This window comes from Triticum aestivum, chromosome 1A (assembly GCF_018294505.1).
Source record: "Triticum aestivum cultivar Chinese Spring chromosome 1A, IWGSC CS RefSeq v2.1, whole genome shotgun sequence".
Lineage (NCBI taxonomy): Eukaryota > Viridiplantae > Streptophyta > Magnoliopsida > Poales > Poaceae > Triticum > Triticum aestivum.
Window position 1 is genome coordinate 369525632 of NC_057794.1, and position 8618 is coordinate 369534249.

Genomic DNA, 8618 nt, shown 5'->3' on the forward strand with positions numbered 1-8618 from the left:
TTGGGGAGAAAAAGGCAGTCGGTCTGATCCTTTTCTTTCCTTCGACGCCCTCAACTCCTCTTCTTTCTTGTGGCCTTGCGCGTGGGATTAGATATGCCTCTCGCTGGTCGCGCCAGACCAGCCCCTTCTCACGCGCCCAAGCAGACATCTACTCTTATTTGTCTGACTAGGTGCGTAGGTTCTTTTCAGCTCGCCCCTTCTAGTTCTAACTTTTCGTACAAGATGATCCCCAGCTTGAAGGTTATAAACACTTTCGATGAAGTTTAGGTGCCTAAACGCACCAGTCCTGCAAGATATGAATAAGTGTTGTAAAAATATCATAATAAGAATATTTCAATAAGAATGAATACTTTATAAGTAAAAACTGTGGTCCAAGGTTTGATTTGTTATGCAAAAAGGCTTGAAATACAATATGAATGAATGTGCTATCAGAAATCCAATGGAGGAGATCGAGTCTTGTGCGGAAAAGTACGCAAACCTCTGCAGAGTGTACAATCTAATCATGGTTAGCCGTGTCCCCGGTTATGGACATCTTGACTATCTAGTACTTGGATTATCATATGTATCTCATCACTCTAATTTAATATTGTTGGGGTGATAATTACTTTTAATTGGGATTGAGTTGGAGGAACCTTCTCAATGATATTTCAACTACCATGATAGTTAAATAAAATCTATTCCTTTGTTGTAGGGAAAATTGGCTTTTTGCAAAACTATAACCATAGAGCCTTTCCACCAGCCAAATATGCATGTACTTATAGCATTATTCAGTTCTTGCTCTACTGTGTTATATTGCCAGCATATTCCATGTGCTGATCCGTTTTCGGGCTGCAACGTATTATGTTGCAGACTTTTCAGACGGGGAGTAAGGTTCATTAGGTCATTGCCGTGCAGCTCAGCTATGCCGTTGGAGTTGACGGACTCACTTTATCTTCCAAGCCTTCTGTTGTTATTGTATTAGATGGCCCTAAGCCATATTTTATTGTCATAAGTTCTCTTTTGAGACATTCGATGTAATAAGTGTGTGATTGCTACTCTATTATAAATCCTTCGAGTACTGTGTGTGTCAGCATTACCGATCCAGGGATGACACTGAAGCACAGAGACTTGACCGTTTGAGGTCAGGTCGCTATAAGGTGGTATCAGAGCACACGCTGAGTGTAGGACACGACCACTAAGCTAAAGCCCTAGATCACTACTCTCTTCTCATTTCTGACTCCTCTCCATCTTCTACTCTTTAGGATGGCGGATGCAAGGAACAAGTTTGCACAACCGGATGAAGAAGAACCTTTTGGACGACACTTGAAGGAAGTCACTAAGTACCTGAACATTGGAATACCAAGCTTCACCGGGACTTACAACGCCACTTTACCAGTAGAGGAACGATGGATGATTCAAGTTCAAGTTCCAGGAAGGACATTCGCACCAGTCACTAAGCCCATAGAGTTTTCCTTTGATGCACCAACCTGGAGTTTAGGAAAGAGTATGGCGGCCCACATCACCATGGGACGCATTGGAGAAGTTTACCATAAGGAGCTTAAGGATACTATCTACCAGATTTGTGGGCGCCGAGATGAGCAATGGGAGATGATCAGCACCAGGAAGGATAGATCAATCGCAGCTTTCATCCAGGAGTTAAACCAGCACATTCGTCGCCAGGAGAACCAGATGTGCGTAGGCATGATAAATCTAAAGAAGGAGATGACAAGGATCACGGAACTGGAGGAAGAACTCAAGGCTACTCGCGAAGATTATGAGGAGGAAATCATCGTACTAGTGGGGAAGAATGACGATCTGGAAAGGAAGCTAGGAGTCTTCATGGGAGACCCCGCGCCAGGAGGAGAAGACGATGAACCCAAGGAGATTCGTTCTGAGGACTACATCATCATCGACGACACCGACTCGGACCCCGATGATAGCGATGATGACTATGAAGACAAAGCTGGAGCAGACATCATGGAGTCTTCGACCGATCAATATTTCTAGTAGACCGCCACATCAGTAGTAGTATTCCACCATGTATATAGTATAGTCCGAGCACTTTTGTAATGATAGTTAGATCGATTGTATGCCCTTGTTTGATTGATTGAGTGATATGATTGTGTTTGTCTCATGTGCATATGGGTAGTGTTTCTCTCACTAGACCTCATTCTATTCTATTCTCTTCCCTCTAGACCCTCAGATGCCTCCAAGACGTGACCCCGGATTTACCTTCCCACCGGAGCTCACTCAGTTGATCCAGCAGCAGAATACACTGATGCAGTTGTTAGTTCATAACTAAGGCAACAACAACAACAACAGCCCAACTCCACCACCACATGTTCACAACTTAGCCCGTTTTCTGAGGTTGCAGCCGCCGGTGTTTTCCAGTAGCACCGAGCCAATAGTGGCAGATGATTGGCTCCACAGGATTGGGAGGGAGTCAACCACTGCAGGATGTACAGATTCTGAGAAGGTGTGTTTCGCCGCACATTAGTTGGATGGACCAGCAGCCTCATGGTGGGAGAATTACACTGTCACCTACCCTATAGCCACTGTCACATGGGATCAATTTCAGCAAGCATTCCGCACCGCCCATGTCTCAACGGGAGTGATGAGCATGAAGAAGCGTGAGTTTCGCAACTTGCGCCAAGGGAACCATACTGTGGGGCAGTACGTGGATGAATTTAGTAAGATGTCTCGTTATGCCCCTGACGATGTGGCCACAGATGCCGCGAAGCAGGAGAAGTTTATGGAAGGGTTGAATGATGAGATGAGCATGCAATTGATGGTGGCAACATTTAACAACTACCAGGAGTTGGTAGACAAGGTTCTTATGATTGAGGGGAAGCAACAACAAATTGAGAGCCGCAAAAGGAAGTATGGACAAGGAAGGTACAACTCAGGAGCTCAGCAGAAGCCTCGTCTAACCCCGAACTCGAGAGGACTTGTTCATAACCATGGAGGTCATAACCACAACGGAGGAAGTTCGCATAACCACAATGGTTCCTAGAATGGGACTGGGAATGGAACAAGCAACAATCAGAACCGCTCCAATCCAGCCACACCTGCCAAGAGAGACCTAAGTCACATTACTTGCTTCAAGTGCGGGAAGACTGGACACTATGCCACGGAGTGCCCTGAAGCAAAGAATGGAAACGGTAATGGGAGTGCTGGGAAGAAGCCCAATCCATCCAACAAAGGACAAGTGAACCATGTTAACGTGGAGGAGGTTGAAGGGCAGCCAGACGCAGTTATCGGTAATTTTTTGGTTAAGTATTTTACTGCCCTTGTTCTTTTTGATACTGGTGCATCACATTCATACATATCAAGGGAATTGATTGATAAGTTTAAACTACCAACCCAAGCCCTTAGGACCCCTCTGTTAGTAAGTTCACCTGGAGCAGAGTATATGGCTAGCCGATGGTGCGACCGGATACCCTTAACCATTGGTAGCCATGTTTTCCCGTCAGACCTAATAATTTTGGAGTCACAAGGATTGGATGTGATATTAGGCATGGACTGGATGTCAAAGTATGGAGGAAGCATTGACTGTGCTAGTAAGTCGATTTATCTCACCACCCCGGAGGGAAAAAGGATCAAGTATGTATCTAGGCATACGCCTAGGAGGAGCCAAGTAAATACCCTCACGGGAGTTGTTCAGGAGGAAGTGCCTGTAGTGAAGGATTACCCAGATGTTTTTCCAGAGGAGTTACCAGGCATGCCTCCGGATCGAGACATCGAGTTTTTGATAGAGCTATTGCCAGGTACAGGGCCGATATCAAAGAGACCCTACCGGATGCCCGCAAATGATCTGGAGGAGATTAAGAAGCAGATCAAGGAGTTATTGGAGAAAGGTTACATCCGATGGAGCTCATCACCATGGGGAGCCCCAGTGCTTTTGGTTGAGAAGAAGGATAAGTCTCTAAGGATGGTTGTTGATTATCGTGCGTTGAATGAGGTGACGATCAAGAACAAATACCCACTGCCGGTGATCAATGATTCGTTTGACCAGTTGCAAGGAGCTAAGGTGTTTTCGAAGATCGATCTACGATCAGGATATCACCAGCTAAAGATCTGGGAGAAGGATACACCTAAAACCGCATTTACCACAAGGTACAGGTTATATGAGTATACGGTCATGTCATTTGGACTGACTAACGCCCCTGCCTATTTCATGAGCATGATGAACAAGGTGTTCATGGAATATTTGGATAAGTTTGTTGTGGTGTTCATTGATGATGTAATGGTATACTCGAAGAATGAAGAGGAGCACAAGGAGCATTTGCGTTTAGTTCTTGAGAAATTTAGGGAACATCAGTTGTATGCCAAGTTCAGCAAATGTGAGTTTTGGTTGAAGGAAGTTGGATTCCTTGGACATGTTATATCAGGAGAAGGTATAGTAGTAGATCCCACCAAGGTTCAGTCAGTCACTGAATGGTTGGCACCCACTTTAGTTAGCAAGATCCGTAGTTTTGTTGGACTCGCAGGATACTATCGGAGATTCATTGAGAATTTTTCCAAGATTGCAAAACCAATGATGGAGTTATTGAAGAAGGATACCAAATTTAGATGGACGGAAGAGTGTGAGGCAAGTTTTCAGGAGTTAAAGAAACGTCTAACTACAACCCCAGTGCTGATTCTGCCGGATATACGCAAGGATTTCCAAGTGTATTGGGATGCGTCTCGCTTAGGACTTGGAGGAGTACTGATGCAGGACGGAAGAGTTGTTTCATATGCCTCGCGACAACTGAAACCGCATGAGTTAAATTATGCCACACATGATTTGGAGTTGGCTGCCGTAGTGAATGCGTTGAAGACTTGGAGACATTACCTTATTGGAAACTGTTATGACGTGTACACGGATCATAAGAGTTTGAAGTACATTTTCACACAGAAGGAGCTGAATCTTAGGCAGAGGAGATGGTTGGATCTTATAAAGGACTATGACATGAAGCTTCACTATCATCCAGGCAAGGCCAATGTCGTAGTAGATGCTTTGAGCCAGAAGAGTTATGCTAACACCCTCGTAAGCACAGGAGCCAAAGGAGTTAGCAGAGGATCTCAGGGAACTTCGATTGGAGATTGTCCCTAGAGGTTTCGTTGCAACAATGGGAGTTCAGTCTACATTGTCAGGAAAGATTTGAGAAGCTCAGAAGGATGACAAGATATTGCCGAGATAAAAGAGAGAATAAGCAAAGGAAGGGCCAAAGGTTTTCGTGAGGATGAACACGACACCTTGTGGTTTGAGGACCGTGTTTATGTGCCCAATAACACAGAGATTAGGAAGTTAATACTTCAAGAGGCTCATGACTCACCATACTCGATACACCCCGGAAACACCAAGATGTATTTGGATTTAAAGAAGCGTTTCTGGCGGACTGGTATGAAGAAGGATATTGCCGAGTATATAGCCGTATGTGATGTATGTCAGAGAGTGAAGGCAGAACATCAAAAGCCAGCAGGATTGTTACACCTTATGCCCATACCCGAATGGAAGTGGGATAAGCTTGGCATGGATTTCATCACCGGATTGCCCAGGACCAAATCAGGATATGATTCTATATAGGTAGTAGTTGATCGCTTGACCAAAGTGGCTCACTTTATCCCAGTGAAAACCACCTATACAAGTGCAAAGTTGGCCAAGATATACATGACCAGGATCGTATGTTTGCATGGAGTTTCGAGGACCATTGTATCAGATAGAGGAACCCAGTTTACCTCAAAGTTTTGGAATTAGTTGCATGAAACTTTGGGAACCAGACTGGAGTTCAGTACCGCTTTTCACCCGCAAACAGATGGATGGACCGAGAGGGTCAACCAGATTCTATAGGATATGTTGAGAGCTTGTGCACTAGATTATGGATCTAGTTGGGATGACAACCTAAAATATGCGGAGTTCTCATACAACAACAGTTACCAGGCCAGTTTGAGGATGGCACAGTTCGAAGCCCTGTATGGAAGAAGGTGTAGGACGCCGTTGATGTGGGATGAAGTTGGAGACCGCCAGTTGTTTGGACCAGATTTGATTAAGGAAATCAGAAGAGAAGGTTAAACTGATTTGAGATGGACTGAAGGTACCTCAGTCCCAACAGAAAAGTTGTGCAGACTCAAAACGGAAAGAGGTAGCCTATGAAATCGGAGACAGAGCGTATTTGCGAGTTTCACCTTTGCGAGGTGTTAAACGTTTTGGAGTTAAGGGAAAGTTAGCCCCGAGATTTGTAGGACCATACCGTGTTTTGGAACGCATGGGAGTAGTTGCCTACAAGTTGGAGTTACCAGAAGGATTGTCAGCCGTCCATGATGTGTTTCATGTTTCGCAATTGAAGAAGTGTCATGCTGAGATGGCCGATATACCACTGAGAGATATAGTGCCCTTGGAAGCGATTCAGTTGGACAGTGACCTGACCTATGAGGAAAAGCCAGTCAAGATTCTCGAGTTTGCCAGCCGGGTTACTCACAGCAAGGTTATCAAGTTTTGCAAAGTTCAATGGAGCCACCATACCGAGGATGAAGCCACCAGGGAACGAGAGGATGATCTTCGCAAAGACCACCCACACCTATTTTCTAGCCAACCCGAATCTTGAGGGCGAGATTCATCTTAAGGGGGGTAGGTTTGTAACATGCCAAAATTTCAATTTGGAATGTTTTGCATAGATCATTCATGCATATCATATTTATTGCATATTCGTTTGGCTAGAGCCTAGAAATTCTACGCAACTCAAGGATCCACGGAGAGAGTTGGGAATTTCGTTATTTTCATATTTGAGTTTTCTCAAATTTTGAGAAAAAGAGGATCATTTGATTTTAATTATTTTATCTTCAAATATTTCTATTATAAAAATAAAAGAGAGAGGATAAAATGACTTCCTCAAAATAAAGAAATATTGGAGATTTAATATTAAAATCGAATAAGATTTTTATTCGGAGTTTTATCGCTATTTTATTTGAATTAGAAAAAAATGCGTTTTTCAAAATTGCATTTTAGGCCCAAATAAATGTTCACCTTGTCCGGCCTATTTTTTGAGGACGGGGAAAAATTTCGTTCAGGATTTTTGGAGTACGTTTAGTATTTCTTTTCTTTCTTTTCTGCATGTCAGAATTATTAAAAAAAGGGAAACCGACCTACGAGCCGTATCCGGCCCGGACTCCTCCCAGCCCCTCCTTATAAGCCGCCCCGCTGAGCCACCGCAGCCCAACCAGCCCCAGCGCCGCCCAAACCCTAACCCTAGCACCGCTGCCGCCTAGCGCCGCCGCCACCCATGCCGCCGGGCTGCGCCGCTCGCTGCCGCTCGCCGCCGCCCGCCGGAGTTCGAGGTAGCCGCCGTTTTTTTAAAACCAATCGGTTTTATTTCGTAAACCCTAGTTTCGTTTTATTATTATTAATAGATCGGTTCGCCAGTTTTCTCGGTTTAGTTATTTAGCAGACGTTCGTCCATTAGTCGCAGACAACGAACGTTCGTTCTTTAGCCTGTTCGTCACTTTTTCTTTTTCTCGGATTTTTCGCGATTTCTGATCCGATTTTCGTTTTAGTTTATCTTTTCGCTCGTTTATCGGAATCAGGCGATTCAAGCGCCTAGATCTTCGTCTCGAAGCTCTCTTTCCGTTTAACCAACTTGAACAAGATTTTGGTATTGTAAAATTTGACTTTAGTACAAATTAGTAATCAAATCTTGTTTCTTTCGCAGTTTGAGTTTCGTTGCTTCGTTTGATTTGATTCTTTTTGCAAACCGGAGTTCTTAAGTTGAACTTTCTGGTTAGATCTTCTTATTCGTGTTTTACCCATGCTTCTTTCCTTGATTGCTTATGTCTGCTACTGCTTGTTTGCGATAGAACACCCAGAGTGTGAAGCGTGCTACTACGAGTCTCTAGGTTTTGCGGATCATCAGCAAGGCAAGTAACACTTTGATCATACCCCTTTATCACCCAGTTTTTATGCATTAGTTCCAATCCTCAAACACTGCATGAGTAGGTTGTGATATAACATGTGGGTTTGGGAAGTAATTGATGAGGTAGAACCTATTGCCCTGTTATTATCAAACCCTTGGGAGTTACTTCTACGTATTGCTTATATTGCTATGCTATGCTCATAGACGTGGTTTGGGTGAGTGAATCCATGACAGACATGAGATTGTTAATTAATGGTTCAACTTAAGGTGGCAACTTTAATACACATTTGGGTGGATTGCTTGTCGGGCACCTGGAGAATCCAGTGTTGTCCTAGGATATCCCGGAGGACCCGTGTGATAATCCTAAGGTCCGCCACCCAGGCTCAAAGGGAACTGAGATATTTCATGCTAGAAACTTCCGTGTGCATCCACAAGCTATTATGGGCTCTAGCATAGTTGAGTAAGTTGCATGACCTCTTCAAGTGGTAGGCTAGCAGATGTAGGGGATGTAGGTTGGTACGGTCTACCCGGGGTTAGAGTTAATGCTTCTGAAAGACTGTGTCTCGGTCATCAGTTGCTCAAACACCGTGTAGTGCAAGAAATCCAACGGAGGAGATCGAGTCTTGTGGGGAAAAGTGCGCAAACCTCTATAGAGTGTACAATCTAATCATGGTCAGCCGTGTCCCCGGTTATGGACATCTTGAGTATCTAGTACTTGGCTTATCATATGTATCTCATCACTCTAATTTA